The 26,831-nt window shown below is 36.8% G+C and overlaps 1 protein-coding gene across 2 annotated transcripts in view; it reads left to right on the forward strand.

Moving 5' to 3' along the window:
- Positions 1–26,831, forward strand: part of grik4 (glutamate receptor, ionotropic, kainate 4) — a 323,313-nt gene that overhangs the window by 107,027 nt on the left and 189,455 nt on the right. The window lies entirely within an intron of this gene.

A 26,831-nucleotide genomic window follows, 5' to 3' on the forward strand; every position in this document is an offset into this window, starting at 1 on the left:
GTAGAATAAGGCTGAGGAACGGTGAGGTATGGCATTGTATGGAAGAATTTCAAACGTATGAAAAGCATATTGTGAGAATGTGAAATGCTTAATATTCTCCTGATGCCTGTTAATCAGGAAAAAAAAAATCTACCAGGTTGGGCTGTGAAGTGCCATCATAAAAAGCGGGTTCCTTTCACAACTGCATTCCCAAGACTGCACATAGGAAAATAGCTTTAATAGTCAATAAAAGCACTAAGGCGTCTGCATTGAGAGCATTCTTTCCCTTTCTGCTCATTCATTTCTTGGAACCAGATTGAAAGGTTTTAATTTCACCTCATAACCATGCTTCTTTTTGACAGGGTCTAATTTCACACGGAGGAAATTGTCACCCACATGTAAAAGTTTTTCATTTTTTTGACATTAAACATACCTGGAGATAAAATACTGCCATCTCCTTTTGGCAGAAGTTGTATTTCTTACATTTGGGAGGCAGTTAATTTTTAAGCCTAATGAAAAACGTTTTATATTTAGTAGCACAGCTGGCTGCTGAGCACCACATAAAATTGTCAGATGTGTTCAGCAGCAGGACATTTGTGTGTAACAGGTTTAAGGCAAACAAGCCATATAATTAAAAAAATTGAGTTGAGACACTCAAGAAGACTGAATTCCCCTTAAAGACCACATCGAGCTCACCTTTGTGTTTGTTTATGGTGCCATGCCAGCAATAACATTTTACTCAGATAATCAAAAGGTAAAACTGTAAACGTGTAGTAGTGTGAAACTCCTCTGGAAGTTAATTGTTAAAACCCTTAAAAGCAGAGGCATGTTAAGCAAATCCCAAGGTTCAGCAATCAGACATATTTGAGCAGATTTATACCTGTTAAATGGTTTTACCCTTTACTGTTGTCTGAGGTGTGAGGACAGTTGCAGACTGCTGGCGATGCTTCACTGACTTGTTTAATACTGAACACGTCAAGCATTTTACTGCAAATGAGACTGACTGTCAGGAGCCCTCACTGACTCCAAGGCTCTGCGACTTAAATTAGTTTGATGCTTATCGCTACACCCTGGGTATCCTTTAGCATGGTCTTTTTTTTTATCATCTTGATTAGTAAGGCTGTACATTTGCCACTTTGACTGATCCAGGAGTAAAGAGTTTCATTCCATAAAGCATTGGGTTGTGCTTTGTTTGCAAAGAGGCAAATGCGACTGCTTTGCTTTGCTGAGATTTCTGCTGGCTCCTGCCATGACTGGCACTTTGATACGAAAGACATAATATAACACTTGCAGAACAATGAGCCTCATGTATCTTCTGTGACATTATTGTCTTGGGCAGATTTAAACATATTGGCGTCAAAAATGTCCCTAGAAGTTGCACAGTGATGTCATTGCCTAATTTGCATAGACTTTTTTTTTCACTGAAGGAGTCAAAACGTTAAAATTGCAACAATGTGATTAAGTAGCAAAACCGAAACTCGAATAAAATTTATAACGTCACACCAACTTGTCTTTCTCTTTCTTTCTCTATTTTCCCAAATGAACATTTTGAAAATCCTCAAATACCTGAAAGATCTGTGTACTTGACTGAAAAAAAAAAAAACATGTTTTAGGAAAAGATGCAATTTTAGCTGAAGTGAATGTGCTGAGGAAGCATCTAACATGCACTCAACAACCAAATCACACAGCCTTTGTAGAATAGCACTAAAGAAAGACATGGGTGAAAAGTGTCCAAAAGGCAAATAAGTCTTTTTGTAGAAGAAAACTCTGCACTCCTTAATAAATTGGCTTGCAGGTCTCATAGGTGGGCAGAAAATACATATGTTTTTGTTCTGCAGCAGCTGGATTAGTGTGATATAGAAAACCTGGATACCCGAGTAACATGAAGAGCTTTCATTCCACAAAGTTTTGACACAGTCTCGAAAAGTCTGGAAGAGCTTAGAATGATTTTTTTTTTATGTTTCATATTTTTCAGCATGGAAAATAACCTCAATTATCAGACTTTATTCCCCATCGCACTGTCTTTCCTCTCATTCCTCGTTTCCTGTGTTATTCCCTTCTTCCTTCATTTTGTTCCTTCTTTTTGCCAACCCTTTTAAATCTGTCTTTGATCAATTCTTTTAATCTCTTAATTCCTTACCTTTTTGTGGTCTGCTTATCCTTCTGCTGGTTTCCATTTGTCTTTGTGAACATTTGCCTTCCTTACTTTCTTCTTCCCTTTGTCTTTTGAACATTTCTTTAGTTGAAAATGCAACACAATTTTTCAATATGACTTAGATTTGACTGCCTCTCTTATTGCCATATGTCAGAAAATCTTATCAGCTGTAACACTTGTGCAAAACTTTTCAAATGAAGAACCAGTGAAACTTATGGGCTAAACTCAGTTCATTAGTCAGTTCTGATTCTAGCTCATATATAAATTCATGAGCTTCAGTACAGGGTAGTGAGGCGACTTTAAGGACAGAAGTAATTTGAAACTATTTTAGTCTGGACACAATGAATAAAATTATCTCTCCGTGCTTACTGTCTGCTTTTGGACTATTGTAATGCCTTTGCGTTTGCTTGTCAGACAAGATTGACTGAAGGGTAAATGCAGTTCTCTCTGTCGTGTAAAGTAGACTTATGATGAAATATATCATTAGACTAAATATCCAGAGAAGTTATTTTAATAATTCTGGATTGTTTTGAGTTTAATTTGAGTTTGCTGTTTCCTCTGGTCTTGTCTTGTCCCAGCTGTCCATTGTCTCTTTGTGTAACCACAACCTCTTTTTTTAATACGGCTCCTGGCAAAAGCATTCTGTTCATTCTTTTGAATGCTTTTCTATTATGTCTTTTTGTTTTTTCTTTCTTTTTTATGTGTATGGATTTTAGTTTATAGAGCAACACAAAGTCGTGAATGACTGTGAAATGGAATGAAATGAATACATGTTTCAATTTGTTTTACAAAAATTAAGAATGTCTGTCTGCTCCCTTTATGGTAATAAAATCATGTGCATTTAACAGACTTCCAAAAAATTGCTTTTCTAAAACGTGGATTGTGTGCAGATTATCACCATCAATGCAGTTGTTCCTTAAGGGACCATGTGATTTGAACATTACTGAACAAACAGCATCATAAAGATGGGAAAGAGCACAACAAACAGGTCAGTGATTATTAAAAAAGACATGCAGAAGAGGCTCGGCTCAAAATGGATATTTTGTCACCCTGCATAGTGGTAAACTAATAGTGGTTAAGATTCTTCAGCAGAGGAAATGTTCAAGCAGGGTGAACACTTTTCCAAAGATGTTACTAATTATTGAGCTGAAAAAGTAAAAGTCTTATTGTTGTTGTTGTCATAAAATCCTATGTTAGGGTTCTAATGGACAACCTGAACAGAGGACACTTTAGATACACATCCTCGGGTTATGTCACCATCTCAATTAAGTATCTGTTCGTCCTTCGTTGCCACTGGATCCACAGAAATCTGTCTTGCAAACCTGGGAAACTGAGTTTTAAAACGGAGCCTTTCACCTGCAGTTTCTTTTTCTCTGTCCCGCCCTGTCTACCCGTCCTGTCTACCCGCCTGCACACATCCTCATTGGTGTTTGAATGTATAAATAGGTCACATTTGACAGGACTCAAAAAGCTCACTCTCCTGGACATAACTCATCAGTTCAACCAAGTCTTCTGCCACATTTAAATCCTAGCAAATACTTTTGCTTGTAACTTGGATTTCCCTTATCTGGTTTAAATGGACCTGTGATTGACCATTGCTTCCCATTATTACCAAAATTATATTAATTTCATTAGGATTTAAGAGCCAATGTCTAATTTCTCCTCAAGTAAATGAAATAACAGAATAGAAGGTAATTAAAACTGTTTTTTCCACTAATGTAAATACATTTTTGTCTTTTTAAAGGCTAAAGCTGTTTCTCACTTGCATGTGAGTACATGCAAGTGAGTACTTATCGTAAAACGGTAATAATGAGCAGCAGATGCCTGAACTGTGACCCAATTTCAATAAGTTCTTGACTGAAACAGTTTGAATGACTATATATAATGATATCATCCTCCCTGCAGATAACTATCAACCTTAAAATTCTTAAAACAATTAGAAAACTCAGCAAGATAATCGAGTGATTACTTCTTGGCTGCAGTGGTGTTGGTGCTGCCACTACACAGTCCTGTGTGTTCATGTTTGAGCCAACAGCAATCCTCACCAATAACCTCAGCGATTTCTCTCCAAACAATTGCTGTGCCTCACTTTCACTGGTGACAGTCTGCTAAATAGGTGCTGATAGGGGCCAGTCTGAGCTAGACAGGCTGCAGAAAATAAGTGAAGGACAACCCAAATACTCTTGGTGACCCACTTTCTGCTTGTTTCACCTCATTTTTTTTGTTCTGCCACTGCTAAGACATGTCTTGAAGCATCCCACTGTTTTAGGAAACAGTGGAGTTGAATGAGATCTACTCTGTAATTGGTCTATAAATCAAAACACAAATTTGAGCAGATTCACTAACCCAGTGGTTCTCAAAGTGTAGGGCAGTGTCATTGCAGGGGTATGGATGAATGTAAAAAAAAACAAAAAACTATTTCATTGTAAACTGTTTTGCAACCTGAAGTGTGAAATAAACTTCTGTGGAGTTTGCAGGACCACCATGGTTCTTTGAAAAGGGATTGTACTGTGGTCCTGCACTGATGCACCGATTTGTGTTATCTCCAAATGCATGGAGATAAAAAAGGAAAAAAAAAAACAAACACTTCTTTAGAACAAATCTACAAAATATAAAATTGCATCTTCCTTGAAACCAAGGTCACCATGTGACCAAATACAAAATGCAAATCTGCTGATCAAACTGATACATACTTCTAAATAATGGCAAAAATCTTGAGCATCATAATTGGAGAAGTTTTTCTGACTTTTTCTGAATAAGATGGAAAATGTCAATTGATTTACAAAAGATGATTAGATTAATCACTTTGCTTAACTTTGCAGGCTTGAAAAATGAATATGCGTGTCTTTAAAAAATGTTTAAAACATTTTTTATTTCCCAAAGCCATGAAAGACGTCAGAAGATCCTCAGTTTTCCGCATTTTTACTTCCAAGAAAGTTTAAAAGAAGTCATTTATTTTCAAACAATAAATTAGAAAAGTCACCTATAAACTGTCGGTGCTTTGGTGGGAGGATAATTCACAGTTGCAACATCCTAACTTCCACCTTTTCACTCACATTTGTGAGTCTGCATTGTTGACCGCAACACAAGACTGTAGCGCTTCGTGGGAGAGAGGCTTTCAGGTCAAAAGGGGTAATGTGATTCATCAACATTATATAACATCAACATGATCAACTTTTTAGTTTAATCACATGGGTTAATGCATTGACGACCCTAGTTTTTATACAGCACTCCACATGAGGACTCATCTTCCTTACCAAGTTCATTAAATTGATTTCTGTTTATTAATCTCTGGAAAAGAGGCAAATCTATTTGTAAGGTTTGCGTTGTGCTTTTTTTTTCCATAAGCAGAAACAAGATTTAGTTTATATTTTTTAGTTTAAATGATTAGAAAAATAAAGCACAGAAACATCAAGCACGACCCTCAAGGTGGGCCATATCCAGTTTTGCCAAATTCAATGACTTTAAGCTTGTTGTCAAAAAGGACCTCAACTTTGGCTTAAGATCCTTTTGCAGAAAACCAGAAAGACCAGAACTCCTCGAATTATAAGATGCTCAGTTACATTGCTCAGAAAGGACACAGTGACAAGAGAGCAGAGCTGGTGACTTAACTTTGAACAAAAATGTCACTGTACTCCCGATCTTGTCAGGGGGGCTGACAGTTCCTCACTTTCTCCTCTGTGTAACTCTAAGCTCACAATTTTTCCGCAAAAAACGTAAATAAATAAAATGAAGAAAAAAACAATAATAATACATCCGTCATCTTTACAAGGGAACACACACAAATAGGTTTGTATGAAACACATATGTAGCTTTGTGTGAATGGCAGACCTGAGCTGGTTTTCTGATTTACATGCATTTCTCTGGAGCAGCATGTAGATAAATTTGTTTCCAGCAAATTAACTTTTATATGATGCCTCAAAGGATCGCAGTGATTTATTCAGCATTCACATTGTCAATTGTAATTATTGTCTGCCTTTAATGCAGTTTAGCTGGAAAGTTATGAAGAATCATTTAAGCACAGTAAGATCAGTTTGCAATGCCAAGCGGAGCAGATTCAGCTGAGAATCCATATGTTGTTTCATTAATCAGACAGCAGTTCTCATAATTTGCTTCTCTGTTACTGCAGTCTGTCTTGACATAGGCGTAACCCAGACAATTATAAATTAGATTTTAGAAACTCAAACTCACTTGCATCGAGAGGGTCATAAAGCCACAGCAAAGGAAGAGTTCAGAAATAAAGCCATGAATGTTTCTGTTCCAGCTTTTGTCTCCTAATGGGATCAGCGCAGGTGTCTGTGTGCGTGTGTGTGCGTGTGTGTGTGTGTGTGTGTGCGTGTGTGTGTGTCTCATAATAGTCTCAGGAGAAAGCCTGCCTTTTCTCAACCGCCCCATTCCTCTTCCCCTCCTCCTCAATTTCCCCCAGCACCTCCTTGTCTTTATCTTTCCCTCTGTGGTTTTTGTGATGCTAACCTCCTTACCTCTCTCCTCCCTCTATTGTCTTGGGGCTCGCCACCTGCACAAACTACCTTGGATTCCTCTGGTTTCTCTGTTTGCTCCACAAATCTCATTCACAAGCACAGTCCATTGCTTTGCTCATTCCCTGGTCTTTTCCTCTTCTGTTATTGGACTTCTCAACTTCTAAACCTCTATGAACTCTTCACCTGCAGCGTCTCCTCCGCCGCTGGCAGGTCTGCTATTCTCGTTACGAATTCATTATGATCGATTTCAGCCATGGTTAGCTGCTGACCAACAATGAACGGGTTTAAATTATGTTTACTCCTTCAATCACAATGATTTTGCTTTGACAAATTTTGACTAAAATAAATGTTAAATTCCAAGAATTATGCAAGTTTTACCTCACTCTTTTTACATTTTTCTGTGCTATATTTATACTTCCAAGCACCCAGGCAGTCTTGTAATGGTTTAAATGTATATTTTAATGCCCTTTTGGACGTCATTCAAAAATGTTTTTTTTCACTTTGGGTCTAACTTTCTGTCCATTTCTTGTGCCCGACTAAAATTCAGTGTCTCAATTTTGAGGCTGAAAAGCATCTTGCAGCAGGATAACATTATCTGAATGGCATGTTAAATTAAATATTTAGGTAAATTCAGGTGACACGGGGCTGAGAGATGCATTTTCCTTCAGCTTCATGCCAAGTTTTCGGCTCACAGCTCTCCAGAGATTACCTTGTTGGTGGTCAAATCTGATTTTGTTTTCGTACTATCTCTCAAGCTTTCTCTGTGATACAACTACACCAATAACTCAAGCTCACAAGATGAGACAAAACATGATGAACAAGTTCCTCTTTGAGAAATCTACGTATCTGTTCCTAGACCAGATTTGAACTGTACTTGCATATTATGGAATGCTTGTTTATTTCTAGAATGATTGAAATGTCTAAAAACAAAAACAACAAAAAGCACATTACCCATCCCTTTTTGTGTTTTTCACAAATCTAGTAAAGTGTCCAAAGTGTTTCAAAGAATCTGTGTTAAGAATGAAACTGTTCATGTTTGATCCTTTTAAGCTTGTTAAATGTTGGTAATGAGATGCAGCCCACACTCAGTTTTAAAAATCTACTCCGGGTTGACAGGAAGCTCTAAACAGAAGCCGACTTTACTTTCAGAGCATTGCAGTGATACACTTGTGTTATTCTCATTGTTAAATCCGTCTCACGTCTCACATCTTGCCTGTCACCTTCTTTTCCCCCCAACTTCCACAATCCTGACAGACTTAATTAATTAAAACTGATGAAGGTTTCATCAGTGCTTTTGCAAACGGGGTTTGTGTGTTAGGCTGGCATCTTTTTACGCAGACCCTGTCAATGCAACAGGACAACTCAAGAACTATCTCCTTCTACATTTCAAAATAAAAGCTCCAAACATGGCGTCGGGCTCATAGTAGCTCAGACTTTCTTAACTGGCTGAACTGAATAAGCCTGGAGTTCATTTTGTAGAGAAATGTTGCTGCGGTTTTACATGCAGTTGTTTGTAGCACCGGTTAAGAACTGGTTCTAATACCGGCGGCCCTTGTTCATTTGTGGAACTGCTTTAATGTTTCAAGACTTTTGCACAATGCTGTCTGTATTTAAGAGTTATGATTATTATCTTATTGATTCTTATAGTGAATATCAGCAACATTTTCGATAAAGTGAACTTGAGATAATTAATTCACATTTTCTGTTACCATAACCCGGACAATTACACAATGCAGCGGGACTGAATCTTAAAGCCATCAATAATGATAATCAATACAAGAACAGTCAAAGGTGCTTATTTAGATCAAATCTAAAAACTGACCTATTCCTTATGAAAAAGGTGTCCATAAGTTACTTTTATATTTATATTGAAGTAGCATACGGTAGTTTTCATCTGACAAAAGAGCCTCATGGCAAAGCATATCTGAAACATCTAGAAAGTAGAACTAGTCATGCGGAAAAAATAACATTAAAACTCTTATGTGCCGTTTAAATAAGCAGATAAATTGATGTGGTTGATGGGTTTGAATCGCCTTTTTTTACAAGTATGAATGACCAAGCACAAATTTGAAGATGTTACCAGAGACGTCGACAAAGGCAGTGTCAAGGTTACAGTTTTGTGCCTGGGTTTTTGTGCAAATACTGCACTACATTTATATGATGATTTTTTTTTTTTTTCCAGACGGCTCAAATCTAAGAAAAAAACCTTACACTTACATCCCAAGGTCAAAACGCAAAGCACTCACTGGTAATAAAAGATGATATGACAGTGGGTGGTGATTATCGTTATCTGCGGTGCTTTGGTTTGCTCTGCTTTGTGGCAACAGATTTCAAATATGTTTTTGGCCCTGAAACAGGTTAATATATCTCTTCAAATGTATGAAATGGGCCTCTCCTCTTCTATCCCTTCTTCTCCTCTCCTCTCTTCTCTTGAGCTGCGCCGTCACTAGTCCTTCCCTGCGTCATTGACTACAGAATGCACAGAGCAGTAATTAGGCAGAGTAATCCTGTTTCAGCGACAATGAACTACAGCAGCCGTAGCACATATCCCTATGAAGTGAATCGCTGTGAAAACGACTGCAACATTTGCAGATGGAACGTTACATTACGCCGTCGCTCCTCAAAATTATATACAGAGTCTTCAGAATATTTTGCTGCTGTAAACCAGACAGGTTTGCATAGAAGTTTACTTTCTTGGTGGATTGATGAGAAAGTTTGACATTGGTTTTATTTCTTCCCCTTTTTCTAAAACTGTTTCTAAGGCATCAATCCAGGAAGGGCACATTATAAAGCAGCCATATCTATACAGAAACTCTAAATTAGTACTGAGTACAATTGAAGTTAGATTCATGGTGAGTTTTATTTTTTGGAAAATTGCAGTTTATATGCTTTTGATTTTTTCTCCCAAGGTGGAGTACAGATTTGTCTTGTCTGGATACAAAGACACATTTACGCAGCATCGGTTCCATATTCATTGGTTTCATGAATATGATTCTAGATTAGATGTTGGTGCTTTTTCAGATTGTTTTTTTTTCACATATTCTGTTTTAAGTAATATATACATATACAAAGCCAGGCTGGTTATTGCTGAACAAATGGAGCTGAAAAATTATGTATGACTATAAAGAAATGTAATGTGTGAAATGCCAAAGGACTGATTGAAAGCATCCTCGTTGTCTTTGTAAATAATGCAGCGCAGCCCAATACGTGCTCATGCTTTGTTCTCCTGACTGAAAGATGAGAAGACAAAAAGGTAATTAAGTTATAAATGCCCAACTAGAGATGTGAAAACTATGTTTTCCCTTATCAGTCCAGTCCCTGGCTGTTCTTCAAAAGGTATCAAACACACTTTTACACAGTTTTTTTTTATGGTAAGAATTGGAATCATATCTAGGTTACACTAGAGATCAGAGAAAACAAGAAACCCTGCTGGTTTGCTTTATCTAAGTGCTCTTCTTTCTGCTGTAACAATGGCGTAATTAGAAGACTTAAAAGGCAGCATGGAGACAAGGCGTAAAATGCTTTTCAGATGAAAAGTAATTTCAAGCTCTTGAGGATTGTCTTTTGTTTTCTGCTGTAGCTGGATGTTAGATATACTTTGTCCGTTACACTTACTCATGTTTTCTTTTCTTTCTTTTCTCACTTTAAAATTCTATTCTTTACACATTTTTGCTTTTTTTTTTTTTCTGACTGTTACTCAACCCGTTCTCCGCACGGCTTGACTTGTAAAGACCAAACAAACTATGTTACATTTAAAGAACATTTAAAAACTGACAGCTTAGTTTTTCTAAAAGTACAAAACTATGTTCAGCCCCTAATGGTAATGGCTATAATTCCTTTATGCATTGAGTTGTGGTCCAAATATAAACAGTTTCTCTTTGTCTGTTTAGTATCATTTATCATACGATGTCCTCTTTAGTTAATCATTCATGTGCCCTCAGGCTTCATTTGTTCATACATGTTTTATAACATGTTCTTTTTGCTTAACTGCTGTTCTCATCAAAGGCATATTTGTGGTTTGCTACTCATTAGTGGAGAGCCTCCAGCTGTCCGGCAACTTTGGTGAGATGAGAGAATTGTTTGAATAAAAGCAGAGATCTGCATCAAATTGTTGTGCCTAAAAAGTGACAGGCTTGTTTTTGTTGCCAATTTTTTCCTGATGATGAGCCAAGACGAGTTTAATTTTGTCACTCTGTAACAAGTCTGATGCACATATTAAAGAAAAGCATATTTTGATGAGCCTATTGTCCTGCAAATGACAACATGCATTTTCGCTGGTGCAGCGTTTCACTGGAAATTGAACCAAATTAAACTTGAGAAATAATGGGTTTCTTTATAGAATCTGAATCGATTTTATTTTTCGTTTAGATTGCATTTGCTTGATTTGCACACAGCTATAGAATAATTTCAGAGACAGTAAAGTCTGAACGTTTCTGTTAAACACTGTTTGCTGTTTCTGATGTTCACCTCCATTATCCTCTTCCACCCTGGAGGTAGAAACCATTTCTCTCCCCAGCTGTGCACTTCCACGGTCGTGGGCTCAATCTGTGATTGTTTGCTGTGCAGCTTTCCCTGAAAATTGATGGATGACTTGCGTGGTATAGTTTAAGATGATGCCTATAGAAAGCACCAAAGAACAATCTAAGACTCGTCAACTTTCCTTACTGCGAGGGTTTACTTTATTTTATTTTTTGCAAATAAAGACTAGTATCCTTGTGATGAGGGGTCAGTCTAGATATTTATTTTAACACAATATCTTAGATAAAAGCTTTGGAATCCTTTTGCATTACAAACTTTAATGTGTTTTGTTAGGATTTTATGCAACACCAACACAAAGTAGTCAAAATTACTCAGTTTGCTGTCCTGAGTTAATTCATTGAAGAGCCACATTTCACTGATTTGATCCCCTCCATTGTAGCTCTGATTGTGTGTTTATGGTTATTGTCCTGTTGGAAGTGAAACCTCCTCCTCTACGAATCGCTTTCAGGTTTTCTTTTGCCCATCTTCCCATCAACTCTAACAAGTTTTCTGGCTTGTCAAAGAAAACCAACCCCACAGCACGATGGTGTCAAGTTTCACTGTTGGGAGAGAAAGATCATGGTGGCATGCCGTGTTTGACTTTAGCAGTTCAGGTGTTGATTTCATCATGACTGAGAATCATTTTCCACACGCCTGCTGCATCTTTCAAATGACTTGCAGCAAACTGCAGGTAGGATGTTTCTCGTGGCTATTGTTGGAAAAAAATGCAGAAACTTAGAGAATGCAACAAATTCCCTGTGTGAACCTTACTTAATGATTGCACTGGTTTTCAGAGGCAATGTAATTAAAAACGTAATTTATAATTAAATTTATATCAGGAAATTATATAATTTGGTTGAAAATAAACTCTGAAACCACTTTTTCTTACAGTAGGCAATTATGCACCACTTTGTCTGTCGTATAAAATAGCAATGAAATGCGTTAAGGTTTGTGTTAAGTAACAAAATGTGGATTAAAAGAGTATGAATACATTCGCAAGGTACTGTATCCCAAATATTTGCAGCAACCCTTTCTGTTTATGCATTTTTATGCTACTATGCAGACACATTACACTAGTAAGGATACGTTTCACCAGTTGCCCACCCATATTAGCCCTGAACTGATTAATTGCATTCATTAGGCAACAGGCTGCAGCCTTTTACGGGTAACAATCCATAAACATTTGCCTTTAAATATCTGACAGGGCACTATCAGTGATGCATTGGAGCTAATATTCCCCGCAGACATTGCCAAGGTAATATCTTTACAAGCAGAATAACCTTTAACTGCAGAGTAAGATTTATTTATTTGTTTTATTTTAAAGGTACGATTTTAAAGCAAAGAGAATCTGATCCGTATGAGGTGTCTGGATTAAGTGTTTGAAACCACAATTTACTTTGAGAATACTATTAATAACAAGAGCAAATTCAGTGCTGTAGTGATTTTTATAATCCTTTCCTCCTTTCATGCAAGAATTGGCAACTCACTTATGATTTAGATTTTATGTACCTTGGTTTATCGCATTAATAGCTCTCTCTATACCTCATTGCAATAACAAAGTAGAAGTAATAATCCAAATGAAAGTTTGATTATGCTGCATTGATAATGTTATGTTCCATTATGTTGCATCAATAACAGTTTTATTGGAATTATCTTTTTCAGGCTACAGAAGCTAAATAAGAAGTAATGACCTTCAGAGGGGGGGGAAGGTAAAAAATTAGCTAGATATTTTTGTAGAAATTAGTTGTAAAAACAATAATAATAGTAAAGTAACTATCTGAATCTCAGAACTCACAAAAAAAATGAGCAGTGCCGTAGCCAGTCAACGCTCTGGTGTGAGCAAGCTGCCTTGTGATCCATCTGACATCAGTGGGTGTAATTTTGATGTGCATGCCCTGGAAAAGTGCCGGACTAAGAGCACTGTAAGAGCAGTGTGTCCTTTATGTCGATGCCTTCACAACACAAAGAAAACAACCCCAAAACCCATAGAAATCTCTATAATTGTGGCATTAAAGGGAGCTCTGGCTTATACCTCATTAGGAGAAGAGCACAGAAAGCCTTAGGCCCTTTCAGCACATGCTAGAGAAAGAGAGAGAGAAAGAGAGAGGTTGAGATTGGCAGCAAGAATGAAAGAGAAATTGACTGCTTGCTTGCAATGGGTATTAAAGCACATTGCACAAATACAAAAACATACAAAGCAACGCACCACATGCTGCACAAATAAAGCGCTGCCGTATTTAGACTCACTAATTGCCGTCATGCTAATGATGCCTACATCTATCCAGTTAAAAAGATGGACTTGATGTCCTAAAAAAAGGTGACTGTGTGTTTTATGTACACCATTTGTTGATAAACACCTAGCTGTTTAATCATTCTGCTTACTTATTTTATGTACTCTGGAATAAAAGGAAACGCCACATGTTTGCAAAGAGAACTAAAACCAACTTTCTAAAAGCACTTACACATGGAGTTATATGTGCTGGGTCAACTTACACCTTTGAGTTTGTATCCACATTTTAACCAAAATTATATTTTTTTTCTACCTATGAAATAACATTTTACACCGATGGTCATATTAATTCCTATCAGTTTGTTAGTGGTAACTTTTTTTTTTCTGGGAAAAGCAGAGTTGGTCATAAAAAATTTAAAATTTCTTCTTTTTGATCATTTAAAGACAAGTTACTTTCAAAAATAGATTTTTTCCTCTAATGGTGATGCTAATTTTCATGAAGTCTTTACAACTCTTGCAAAATATCAACATTGACACTAATCAAACCAACATAACTTAATTGGTAATTATTCGTAAGTAATGTGACATTTCCATTAATTATTATCACAATGTAGTTGTACTGATTAATCAGGAGCCAGAAATTGTGTCTGATTGCTTGGTCTATGCTTTGCTCCTGATGTAGGAATATTTGCTCCAGACTTTGTAGCATTTTGAATATCTATTAGTTTGGCACCCACATAAAAAATCCTCATTGATTCCTGTACAGCAGATCAGACTGAGTATGAGTATTTCAGCCGTCACAGCGGCGTGGGTGAGCATTGCCCGCACACGGACTCACCTGGACTGGAAGCTGTTTATTGTTTTTACGTGTAAGTGGTCAACACTCTGTTATTCCTACATCGATTTGATTCAGTAGGGGCTTCGGCTCTTCCCATAACAGGGCCGTCTGTCACCTTTTACAGCAGTTAAAACTGTTTAATACGTTGTTAACACGTCGCAGCCTGTTTTTCCGAGCCGCTTTTAAATGCAACATGAATGCTAAGACCTGCTGGGCAGAGCTGCGCAGGTGTGCGTTGATTGAGTTGAGTAATGCTGTTGGATACAAGTGACGTTAGCTAAATGATGACTAGCTAATACCTACACAGCACATTAAGCTTAACAAGTAGTTTATAGGCTACTGGTGTTGTTGTCTATGTTCAAAAGTGGGTAGTACTGGTTACATTCACTTGAGTAACTGTTTTTGGAAAAAGGTATTTGTAAGAGTAATTTTACTGCACTGTACCTTTTTTCTTTTACTTGAGTAATATTGTTTATGCTACCTAGATTCATTTTGCACCCTCCCCGCCAAATAAGCCGATGCAAGTCTTTTTGTAACTTCTAATAGATTGCGGTGAGTCTCTTTGACTTGCAGATGATTTCTGAGGTTATCTTAGTAATATATAAAATGCTCCCTTGGGAGAACATGCTTTGTTTGTGAAACTTAATGACTTGTAAGGAGACTTTAGTTTATCTACTACATGGACTGAATTATATCCAATAAAATATGTTCCAGCAAAGCAACACTGTCAACAGCTGAAATTCTTTGATTCAGACATGATAAGACGAGCCTTCCTGACAGCTGTAAGCCTTGCTTATCCCAAGACATTCTCTGCTCATTATTATTTCCCCCACGTGGCTTTCCTACCCATTCAATCTTAAGCATCAATGACTTTCTTCGTTTTTTTTTTCCCACCCCGCCTTAGGTTTTCTACGCCCCATTAGTGTTTGTGCACTACATTGGTTCTAAAACCACACACAGGCATAAACACCTGGGCCACAAACACACCTTGCAGTTTGACCCATACATCTGTTTAACTAGAGCGACAAGCTGTTGCGATTTGGAGGGACATTGATTTCGAAATCAAGTTTGCTTCCCTCCAGTGCCTTTTTGCCAACTGGGAGCTGGGGCTGCCTAAATCTGCCAAGGAACAGCTTTCCAGGCCATGGTGCCTGTTTGTCCGTGGCTTACATTTCTGCCTCTCTCACTTTCTCCTCTCTCTGTTGCTCCTGGTGATGCAATGTTTTACAGTGAGACTAAGAACGCATTTTACCCACGAGTGTCTTTAAAAGCAATTTTGTATGCTGTGTACTATCCAATACACACACAGATCAGGAACAAACCTATTTTAGTTCTTCCTATGCATATGAAAACATTTATTCTGTTGGGTCAAGGTAACTGAATTTAACAAGTTTGTCAGGGGAAAATAAAATGTAGTTATTTGGGAAAGGATGGGAGAGGAAAGCATGTCTTGTTCACTTTTTCTGTACTTTCTTTTCTCATTATCTGCTGAAGAAATGCTGATTTCTGCACCTCCGCTGTCCACTTGTTGGGTCACCCTCTCTGTGCAGTTTCACTGGGCACCTGGAGGAAATTTAAACTTTAATCAGAAGCAATTGTACAATTGAATGTCCGATCGCATTGGCTCATCATCGCTGATTGTGGATCGTGCACTGAACTGCGTGAGATTACACTGCAACATGTTCATGGAATACAGATGTGATAGAGTGCTGGGTTGTTTTTAAAATAATTGTGAATTAATGTCAACCTGATGCTGTGCTCTGAAAGCTTTTCACAATTACACACAGTTTCAAACGTTAATGGATTTTATTGGGATTTTTTGTGATAAAGCAAAGAGAGTACAAAAAAGTAAATTTGAAGTGGAAGGGAAATTATTACTGGCCTTCAAATTTCTTTTGAAGTACTTTGACAAACTCTTCAGCTGTTTTACAGAAGAGATATTTCTTTGTATTTTTTCAGAAATAAAATGTTTGACAGCTCATATTTGGTTTGATTTGTGGCCTTATTCAGGTTCACTCTTGTAAGTGAATTGTCTTTGGAAATATCACTATTTTTTTAGTTATTCTAGCCAACATTTTGGTGGGAAAAAAAAAATTGCTGCTTTAGAAAAGATCTGTGGAAGACGCTTTAATGTTGAAGTCTTCTGTTAGTAAATATGTTTTTTATTCTGCTTCATGGATCATTCAGCCTGTTTTGTAGAAAGGCAAAGCATTGCTCTTTTTGTATCACTATGTTGCACCACAGGACCCAGAAGAGCCCAAAGCGAGGCTGGAGTGAAATACATGTTGACATTAGCAAGTGGTTCTGAAAGATTGTCCTGTGGACAAATAATGCTTTTTGGTTGCATGAGCTCAATGTTTGTTTCCAAGAAAAACACTCACAGAGAGAACTAACTAAGGCACACACACATGAAGACTCAATGAAGAAAAGAAATGTCATTTAGGAGTACATGACAAAAAAATTAAAAATATACAGGTCAGTGACACTGCATGCTCCTCATCTACCTCTTAAAATGTTTGAAGATATTTTATTTTATCTGTTACTAGTTGTCATTGGTAAGAATCTTGTCTTTCAATTCTGCTCCTTTTTTAAAAATTATATAAAATTAATCAAGATGGAACTTGTAAAGTTGCAAAAATTGACAACTGTCTGATTTTTATAGCAGTGATTAAATGAAAACACAGTCAAGCCAATTGCCACGGCTTTTGTTTAAACTGACAGAGGCTCTATTTGCAGGTTTTTGTGTGTTTCTGGCATACAAAAACCAATAACAAGGTCTAAAAAGTCTTCACTGTCTTGAGCCTTTTTCTTAATGATGTCTGCTGTCCCACTTTTGCACATAAAACATCATCAACCTGTGGGAAAAGTCCAGTTTAAAGCTGCATACCCATCTTTTCAAATCAGTGCTCTCACTTGCTTACAATTTGGTGGCGTCCATCTTCTTCTTTTTTCAGAAACAACAGCAGGGTCACGTTGCTGTCTGAGGAATTTACACACAGTTTCAAATTTTTTGTGTTCCGATCTTTGAGCCGATGTATCACTTTTATCTTGAGTTGCTGAAAATAAACAGCTCATCGTCAAATAGCAGGTCCATTATGCACTTTGTATGGAAATGACACATTTTTCTGATTAGGAAAAAATAAGACCATAGGAGGATGTCTCCTTTTTTTATATCACAAAAATCCCCTTCTCTGCTGACATTATGTACAGATAATGACAGTAGCCTGTATAATTTAAAGGATCATACAAAGTGCAAATGACTGAATCAATTAAATGAAAATTCCCATCCAGGTATCGTCTCTAACTCAATGTATCTCGCAATCTGTGAGATACATTTCTGTAGACTTTAAAATGAGAACGCATCTGGTGCAGCTGCAAGCTGAAAGGGTTGTATGTAGTGCAACGCTGTACACACAACAAGTCATGCAGCCGTGTCGCTTTCACACCAGTGGAGTACTTTACGCCTCCGCAGGTTTGTTTCTGAAAAGTTGAACTCTGAGATCTGGTTTCAAACAGCACCAGTGTCCGATTGCAGTCGTCAGTGACACGTAAACGAGCAGCTTGACATGAACAAAATGTTACGGTTTTATTGAAAACCCTCTTCTTGCTAACAGACCATTAATTGAAACCCTCTCACATCCACTTCCTGCCAGCGCCTCTGTAATTGTGGTGAGACTGTTTGGGATCTCTTTCCGTAACAAAGAATGTTCATTACAGCTGAAGCTCTCACTTTGACCTCTCTCAGTGATCTGTAATCTATGTAGCTTAATTTTTTTTCACATTTTCTGCCTTTGAAGCATTATTTTCATCAGGAGTTTTGTTTGAGGCGACCATTATTAGATGACAGTAGTAATATGTCTATACTGTCTTGCCAAAAACACAGTGACACGGGGTTTCTGATCACTGCACAATAATCTAACCACAAAAAGAGAGGCACAGGAAAGCATGTTGGTTTTTATTGTTTTTTTGGATTGTTGCTCAAAGGTTCTGCCATGATTGTAAATGTAAGCGATCTCTCCCGTCTCTGCAGACAATTAAGTCAAAGCCAACAAGATGATTGTCTGGTCCTTACACTATTACGACAACTTACGCAGTCACAAGCATTGCAACATGCACGGATATAATATGAAAGGAGAAATGATTGCCTTGTATAATAATAAGTTTGAAAGACAATACAGCTCAGCCTGGGGCTGTAATTCTCCATGTGCTTGCAGTTTAAGCACAATCATCTCACAATTCATGAAGTCGTGTTATTAAAACCATTACTAACCTCAACCAATAGATATCATATATCCCCTTATTATTTGCCACCATGTGGGAGCTTATATTAGCAAGACATAATTATTTCTTTCTTTATATAATGGAATTACTACACATGCTGGTGTGTTGATGCATGCCTAATTGTCCATGGAGTGAAATGAGATGTGATATTAAGAAAAGCTACTTTGCTTATTTTTTCAGCTGTATAATGGACCAAACGTCAATATGGTGATCTGTAGCAGCTTATATTTAGAATTAAAACCATAGTTATGCAACATTTCTACAATCATCTTTTGGGATCTTTTGCAGCTTCAGGCTATGGGATTGGACTGATTTCTCTACAATAACAAAGATTCATCTTAACGATGAGCTGTGTCAACGCAGCAGACATCTTGTAGAAAGAGAATAATTGCAAACACCATAAACTAGAAACAGCCTATCATGTCGAGGCTACATGAATTGAAGACTTTCATTCATACAGCTGGTTGCGTCGGAAAACGGTTGATGCTGAAAGACAGACGATTTTTGGGGTGAAAAATAAAAGTGGAACAATCTGAGAACGTTTCACACATAGCAGGGCTGGGCAATAAATCGTTTACAACACACGCCGCAATAAGCACATCATCAATACCGAAAGGAAATATATCAGAAAGAGTTTTCAGTAACTTCACTGAACTCTAATCCCGAACCGCACAGCATTCTGGGGAACGTAGGCAGAGGAAAGACTTTAGTTGCTCAACCTCAGCAAAGCAAAGTGTGTGGCGGCCACTCTTTGGTAACCTAGCAACAACCTGCTGAATAATTTGTGCATCAGCGATTCCCGGTTTTACCGCCACGACTCGTAATTGCTTAAAAATAAAAGACACAGCTTGTGAGTACAACAGCTCCTGAGGAAACTGGATAAAAGGGGAAAAGTCACATCACCAATTTGCCAGAATTCAATGTATTTAAAACAAAAACTAATTGTATATTGACTGATCTGAAAATGTGTCACAAAGTATCACCCTCATGCACAGATGAAATTCCACTACATACTGATTAAATGTGTCATAACAGCATATATATAACATCATAACCCCATCTAGAAAAACTCTTCAGGAAAAACAAAACAGCGTACCAAAACTAGCTCAAATAATTAAAGTTGTTGCATTTCTAGGTTATTAATTTATGTTCTACCTCAGTAAATGGTATGACAGTGTTTTATTTAGCTGTTCATTTAGATTAATAGTAATGTTTTTGTCCAGTATTTGCCGTGGATTCACAGCAAATATTAACTTACTACCAAGCATGGCCTTATCACTCAAACTGTACAAAAATCCCAAATCATGACCCGTTACTATTCCTGTTCAGTAGTAATTAACTATGAGTTGTCGTCATAGTTAGCGCTTTTCGTGTGTTTCCACATATTCTCATTGTAGGCCATGGGCTGCCTCAACATCAGGCCGTTTCCAACACCCCTGTACTGCTCCTGACAGCAGGACTGCTGAGATTAAGTGTTAATAAAAGGTTTGTTTACTGCTGGGAGATGTTGGTAGAAGTCACTCAGACTGTGACCATCCAATTCAACCTGAAGGGGAAACACTTGAGTCAATGCAGAAAGCCAAACAATTAGGCCGGACGTGATATTTCCATGTACAAATAGCTCTTCAATCTCCATTGAGTGTATTAATACCTTCAATAACCCGCTCTTTTTAAGCTTACCGCAAATATCCACCACAGGAACACACATTTTGCATGCATATTAACTCTGCTGCTTTTGGCAGACAAACGTTCTCAAACATTGGTCTTACATCACTCATTTCCATCTACAACTTGCTTTTGTACCAGTTCTGCGACTCCCAATGCAACAGCGCATGAATATATGCAAATACATGAGTCTCATTATGCGTCTGACTTGCTTTTCAGTTCAGACTGTCATTTTTAATGGTCCATTCGCAGCTGAATTAACTGAGTGTCTGATGAGTGATTGACAGCTTTGACATTTGGATTGTGTAAACAATTGCTTTGACGAGGCATGTCAGTCTGTTGGATCACCCGGCTCTGGCAGTCCTCGATCCTCTCTTGGGTTGCCTCATTGATAGAGGACAGACTCGTTTTCTCTCTGGGTTGTCAAACCCAGAGAGTTGTCTAAAGTATTCCACTTTGCTATTATTTTAATACGCTTTTTTTTTTTTTTTTAGGGAGAGATCTTAAATTATGAAAATATTCTTCCTAATATTAGAAGAAGACTTTTTATATTTTAAATAGCTGTGAGACATCTTTCTGGGGCATTTAACAGGAAAAGCTTAGTCTGCTTATACATCACTGTAAACTGAACTAAAACGGAGAAGAAAATAGTTACATCCTGTGATAAAAACACATTTTATTGGTCTGAAAGGCAGACATAATAAAACTGAATTACAACTGGATTTAATTGGACTTTATGATGTTTCTGTGATGTGATTTTTGAAGTAGATTGTTGGATTTTTAATTTTTTTTTCATAGTGCCTAAGTAAGTGACGCTGTCAGCTGAAAGCATATAAATCATCTCAAAATATAGGGAAGAATGGTTTTTTGTGAATTTTTATGTTAAAACTACTCAAAGAGTAGCCACTGATTTTCTTAGCTACTTGGCTAATTGTTTGTAATGGGTTAACCGCTCAGTTTTATTATTCAAAGTGAAAATCCAGCTGAAATGTCCTGGGTTTGAATCCTGGGCTGAGGTCTTTCTGCATGGAGTTTGCACGTTCTCGCTGTGTATTTGTGGGTTCTCTCTGGGTACTCTGGCTTCCTCGAACAGTTCAAATAACTTCAAAACATAGTACCGTGTACTCCTCTGACACTGCAAGATTAAGCGTGTATGGAAGACAGATAAAACCGCTATAAAAACTATTCAGACTGTAAAACGACGGCCAATAAGAAGAAATCAGACATCATCATATCAATTAATGTGTGTGTTTTGGAAGTTCTGCCCATCTGCTCCTTTTTAAGTCTTTTTTTATGTGTAAATATTTATTTTTTCTGTCTGAATGCTTGATAAGCGGTAAGCTTGATTCTGCAATCTTCCCTGGTAAAAGACAGAAACTTGGTTGAAATGTTCAACACTGCAAAAAGGTCTAAATGACACACATGAACTTTTGTAACTTTATGTCAAGCAGACATTTGAAACGCTTTGTTTTTCTGTCCATTTTGGACAGAAAAGGTGTAAATGAAAGCGGCGAGCGAACATTGTGTCTTTTTCTTGAAGTAAAAACGGAAAAGCAAAGGTTTGACTTTGATTGTTTGCAGCTGTCGTAGTTGAGGCATGTCATCTACAGATAAAATCTGAGGTGAGTGTGTACAAACTGGCGTCTTATGTGATTTAACTTTTTTCCCCCTACGCCCCGCCTAGCTCCATCTTTATTAATTCTGCCTCAGTGCAGAAAGAGAAAATAGATCAATCTGTGTTTGCCTCTCTCAGATGAGAGGCTAAAAATGAAATTGACATAATTGACTTTAGAGAGCTGAGAAATGAGGGCAATGATTCAACCTGGCTTTCATTTTACTTTTGTATTGAACGAAATGGAATTTGTGCTTTAGTCTTTCATTGAGGAGCTATTAGTGGTTCAGCTAGCACTCAGTCAAAACCCTGACAAACTCTTTGTCTTTAACTCTGTGCTGATGAAGCTTTTAATCGACACTGATTAGTCTCAATAATAGAATGTAAATCTGATTTTAATTTATTTCCTGTTTCTCTTAATTGCAGTAAATAGTACTGGTTTGTAGAAGTAGTAAAGCCATTAGTGGATAATAAACTAGAAGCAGGCATTTGATTTTGTAATGAGTCAGTAAAACATCCATTTGTTTGATATCAGAAGTCCAACAAATATTCCTTGCTCTAAATTCCTCATATGTTGACAGCTCTGCTTTCGGGCTCTGGTCTCGTCTGATCAATAAATCTGAAAGGTACTATGAAACAAGGATTGATCAGGTGTCACATCACACCTCCACCCTCTTTGAAGCGTCTTAGATAATAGATAAAACATTAATCTCCTCAGGTTATCACTTGTTCACCTTGCGGTGTTTTTTCTAATCAGTTTTTCCTATTAAATATGAAGCAGTTTCAGTCTGTATGAAAGTCTGGGAAGTCTTTTTTTTTTGGTATCTTGCTTCATTTGTTTTTCATTGATAAAAAGTTGAGCACAAACTAATTTGCAATATTAAAAAACTTTGCAGACGAATATTTACAACATAAATCTGTTGATTTTTTACAGATTACCAAATGACAATATATGTCATCTTAAGGCTCTGTGTAAACAGATTCAGATTATAGGCAGTTGCATAGAATTCAATTATGGTTCCAATTCCGTTCATACTAAAATGATTCAAGTATGTAGAGTAACGAGCTGTTAAATCACCATGCTATTTAACTTTATGCCAAAACTATATATCATGACATGTTTTTTCGGTAACGTGAAATAGTGCCTATATTTATTTGATGGTATGGTCCCCTGCAGGCCCAATAAACAAGCATTGGATGGAAGACACTATGGCAAATATGTACAGACTGCTTAAAAAAATCACTACACTTATTTATTTATTTTTTATTAGAATGTTATATCTTGGAGTGTTGTATCTCTTACATGATTATTCTGAACCACAAATTTACAAAGAAATTCAGTATCTATGAAAGGTCCCATCGACTGTAATTTGACAAACTCTTGAGTTTTGTGGTGAGTTGATGACCTACATACCGTATATTAGGTGATATATGTAGATATATAGTAGTAATTCACTTTTCACCTTTGAATTTTAAAAAAAGCACTAAGAATCGACAGATTAAAACATTTTAATAAACTATGGGATTTGGATGACAAAAGTAAAATCCGTCACAATGTATGAAACTCGGCTTGCCGAGATCAAATTTGAGGACTAAATATAAAAGTTTGAGGACTAAATATAGCTATCTCTAACTTAGCAGCTAAAGTGTGATGTTATGTTTGAACAAACATGGTATCTTGTGCTCATTAAGACTTTCTCACAACTCGCAACATTCACATTAATTCTTTATTTCATCCTGTAGAAGAGCTGCAGTAATGTTTGTACAGGTCTTTGATTAGGCCACGGTTTTGCAGAATGGATTTTGCCGTCTTCCCTGTTTCAAGACATTTTAAGACGTCCATCTTCCTCCAGTAAATTGCCTCACTCTGTTTGGAGAGCTCTAAAGAAGCGAGATGTTTCTTTGGACAATGCAGGAAGGTTTTTCTAGCATGGTCTTTGAAAAGACCATGGACCCTTTCTATCCAGAAAGGGTCCACTATCCCTTTCTGGATAGTGGACCCTCAAAGCTCAGTTCCCTCTAACTACCCACTCCTTTAATATTTAAGATTCACGTTAATTCATGGCATATGCTTATCAGACACAAACACAAATTCTTGTTGTCATAAGCAACTCACTCACCTCTGCAAGTTTTCACATGTGAAAATGGAACTAAAAATATCTCCAGCAACTGTGTGTAATAGAGGCATTTCAATACTGCTAGATGAGACCGCTTGTAATTTAATGAAGCAAAATATTTTATGAAACACAAAATTCAGAAAAACGTTGACCCTATTAATAAATGAAAAGGCAGCCACCTTTTGTCAAACACATTTTTCAATAACAGCTCCATTTTTATATGGAATTAGCCCACCATTTACTGCTTTAACAGCTTAATCTCTTCTGGGAAGGACAAAGGGGTGGGAGTGTGTTTATGGGAATTTCTGGCCATTCTTTCAGGAGAGCTTTTGTGAGGTCAAGCACTGATTATTGGATGAAAATCCCTGCAGTCTCCTCTTTATTTCATCCCTAAGGTGTTCTCCTCGGTTGAGGTCAGGCCAGTCAAGTTCTTCCACACCAAACCCTTCCCTTTGAGAGCCTTTTAAAGTTTATCTTTTGAATTTGATTGGTTTTCCTCTCTTTTTTTTCTGTCAATTATTGACCCTGAGGAGTCGATGCAATACTGTATGCTGACTAAAGTCTCTGGGAATCAACTTATTAGCACTAAAAGTTGTTATCCCTGGTTACTTGTAATAAAGTCTTGAAGAGTAAATTTGGCTTTGACTTTCTTAGGCTGACTTTTTGTCTGCAGACGCAACTAATTCATCCTTTCGGTTTCTGGTTATTTAAGTGATTTGAGTCAGATTTTCCTACAAAAGCAGCAGTTGTTTGAGAATGACTAAATGAAGGACTGGAATAAATAAACATTGTGAGAAAGTCCAAAGAAAATAAATGGCACTATACATGGTTTTCATTTTGCAAAGATATGAATTCTTGGGAGCCACCTATCAGTTGCACAGATTTAAGATGCTGAGCAATCATCCAACAGAAACAGTTTTTGTGTATGAGAAATATCCATATAATTTGCATTGACCATGAATTTGATTGGTTTTCCTCTCTTTTTTTCTGTCAATTATTGACCCTGAGGAGTCGATGCAATACTGTATGCTGACTAAAGTCTCTGGGAATCAACTTATTAGCACTAAAATTGCTAATAAGCACAATTTAGGCCCAGATTAGCCTAAATTATATTTACTTTTTTAAATGAATGTAAGAAACAGATTATAGTTATTAAAATAATTTATGTAATTTCAGAAGGTTGTTGTCTCAATCTTTTAAGATTTAAATCTCAAAAGATTTAAAATTAAGATTTTAAATCTTAGGTTTTTTTTAAGATTTAAATTCTGGCAAAACTCCTAAAGTAAGTTATGCATTTGATCCTGTTTGGCTGCTATTTTTCATATAGTGTGCCTCAATGCAGTGGTTCTTCCACACTTTGTTCCCGTGAATGTCAGGCTGGAATCTGAGTCTTGCTGATCATGGCGAAACCCTTTCAGCACCATGTCAGACCATGTCACAAAGCTCATATTATTTGCTCCAAGGCACATTTTCTGTCACAAAATTCTAGTCAAATAAACATGTTTTTGAAGGAATGTAAAGCCAGATTCAGACTCAGCAGCCTATGGGTGTAGGTTTTTCTCAGTAAACAAAGAGGATTAGAAGTCAAGTTGTTGTTATTTGGAGAAAGTTGTTGTTCTGAATTAAACAGTATTTGTGTTTCTATAACTGAGTGATGTGAACAGGATCGGTGAGTCGATGCAAATGTTCAGAAAATCTTTTGTTTTTCTTTCTCTTTTGTGAAAAATGTAGCTTTCTTTCAAATTCAAAAAGATAATTACTTCAAAAACATGTAAACACTACCCGGTATTATCATGAATTCCTGCAGTGAAATTGTCTTATTGATTAGACTCAAATTATTTCTTATTTTCTGCAACCACATATTTTTGATCAAAGTTTTCATTCTTGCCATAATGTTGTGTTTTACCCACTGGATTAACAAAACAGCAAAACAAATAGAAAACATTCAGTCTTTGACATTTTACCACTTTGGGTACTTAATTCAGAGAAGTGGCCCTTTTTTCACCTGACATGTCATGGTCTCATGTTTTTAGTTTTTTCATCAGTCATGCTGACATGTAAAATTAATTTCTGTAATCTTCATCTTGTGTCAGTGAGAGGTCTCTGAGAAGGGAATGGGACTGAAACAACAAACCTGTAAGGCACAGAATGTCATTCAAACAAAAATAACCATAACTAACTAAAGTGGTTGAGCATCTGAAACAATGTCACTCTGAAAATTAAGTTCTTTGAAAATATATGTGAACACAAGGGTTATGCTATTTTCTGAATAAAGAAATTGAGATATTTTCCCCTTAATAAAAGAAGATGTCACATTGCTGTGTAATAATGTAATTGGTACAGGTTCATATTAATACATCAGAAACTGACAAAAAAATCAAATATCTTTCAGTAATCGAATATAAAAATTAAAAATAATACTCTACAGATTCATTTTTTCAATCTTTGCAACTTTCAAGGTTTCTGAAAAACTGAATTCTGAGTTTTTATCAGCAGCAAGCCATAAACATGCAAATGAACAGCAGCAAGTGCTTGAAATATGTTGCTCTTTGATTGAATTACTGAAATAAATAAAAAAATATTTTAACATTCTATCAGTGACATTGATTTGGCAACACATTCAGATGATTTTTTTTGTTTTGAAATCTCATAAAACATGTTTGTAGGAACAGAATAAACTTTACTCAATGGAATTTAATTTTTTTATCAAAAAAATTTAAAAAAACATTAACGTCCTTTTCATATGCAAACTGTTCTAATTCACTCAGCCATTGAAACAAATAGAAAATGAGATCAGCAATCTCATTTCAGCTGCAACAGGCCTCAGGTTCTCTTTTCAGCAGTTTTGCAGTGTCTCCAACAGATTCCTGACATGCATCTTCGTAGGACATTAAAAGAATGAGTGTGCTTGTTTCGCATCCTGTCAAATGCCATGAATGCTTCAGTGTTACTCTC

The sequence above is a fragment of the Poeciliopsis prolifica genome, unplaced genomic scaffold (assembly GCF_027474105.1).
Source record: "Poeciliopsis prolifica strain line A6 unplaced genomic scaffold, Auburn_PproV2 SCAFFOLD004, whole genome shotgun sequence".
Classification (NCBI taxonomy): domain Eukaryota; kingdom Metazoa; phylum Chordata; class Actinopteri; order Cyprinodontiformes; family Poeciliidae; genus Poeciliopsis; species Poeciliopsis prolifica.